Consider the following 1,409-nt stretch of genomic DNA (forward strand, 5'->3'; position numbering starts at 1 on the left):
GTGGTTTTGGTTCCTATACAGGGCCATGCTTTCTTTATTATTTCAGCTTCTAAAAGGTCCAATCCAGGGGCTTTCTTATTTTTAAGAAGGTGAATTATCTTTTCGATTTCTGCTATTTCGAATGGCGGTGTGTCCTCTGTGTCTGGAGGTGTTTCAACATTTCTGCGGGTGGCTCTATGCCACTGTGTTTCTGCCGACGGGTCGTCGTCCGGGATTAGTGTTTGAAGCAGGGCGTGTGACGTCGTTTCCCATGACAAGGTCTGGGCGCCCTGGTACTTTACTGTTTCACAGGCTTTTTCCGGTTGTATCTTGTGCGTTTGCAGTTTGTAGATGATGCCCCACGGATCTGCGTTTCCCTCCTTAGTTACGAATTTTCTCCAGTTTTGTAGTTTTGTTTTCCGTATGCAGGCTATGTATTTGTTTCTGAGTGTCCTGTAGTCCTTCCTCAATGTTTCCCGACGGTGTTCGAGAACTGTCTCCTGATATGCTCGTCGCGCGCGTCGTACTTCCGTTTTCAGAGTTGTAAGTTCGCTGTTCCACCATGGAACAGATTTGGGGAATTGTTTCTTTTTCGGTATTGCAGCATCGCACGCAGTTTTTAGGGTTTGCTGTATGAAATTTGTTTGCTCTTCTGCGTTACTATTGTTTGGATTAGCCTCCTCGGGTGAAGCCTCGTTTATTTTTTGGCTGATAATTGATTTCAGTTTTTGCCAGTTTGCCCTTTTTATGTTGTACCTGGTTTCTCTTGTTGTACAGTTCGTTGGTGTTGATGTTTCTATGGTGAATGTAATAAGGTTATGGTCACTGGTGGTTAGTCCTGAGTGCACATTCCAATTTTTGATCTTTTTGTAGCATGATGTGTTCGCCAGGGTTATGTCGATGTTTGATTTGCCACGGCTGTTGTCGAAAGTACATGTATCGGAGTGTTCATTTATGATATATAGATTATGTTGGGCTATGAAGTTTTCGAGGCTCTCGCCTCTTTCGTCTGTTGAGTCGCTGTGCCAAAGTGGAGATTTTGCGTTTGCGTCGATGCTGAGGACTACATTGCACCCTTTCAGGTGTTGGAGAATTTTGTCCAGGTGCCGGAGATATGGTTCGATTCTGTCACAGAATTGGAAGTACGCGCTTACAACATATAACTTTAGGTTCATTACTGTGATTTCGGCGCAGACACAGTGTGTGTTGCAGAGTTGTTCTGTCTTTACCACTGTGTATTCGCTATTTAGGATTGCAATTGCTGCTTTTACAGTGTCCCGTGTAGCAATGTTTGTGAATCGTTTGGTGTCGGTTATTATCTTGGTGTGTAGACCTAAGCCCGTGATGTTGTTTCTATAGCTGTATGGTTCTTGTATGGTGATGATGTCTATGCTCTTGTCGTTAGCCGTCTGTCTAATTTCGTCGATAAC

This window comes from Ptiloglossa arizonensis, unplaced genomic scaffold (genome assembly GCF_051014685.1).
Source record: "Ptiloglossa arizonensis isolate GNS036 unplaced genomic scaffold, iyPtiAriz1_principal scaffold0341, whole genome shotgun sequence".
NCBI lineage: Eukaryota > Metazoa > Arthropoda > Insecta > Hymenoptera > Colletidae > Ptiloglossa > Ptiloglossa arizonensis.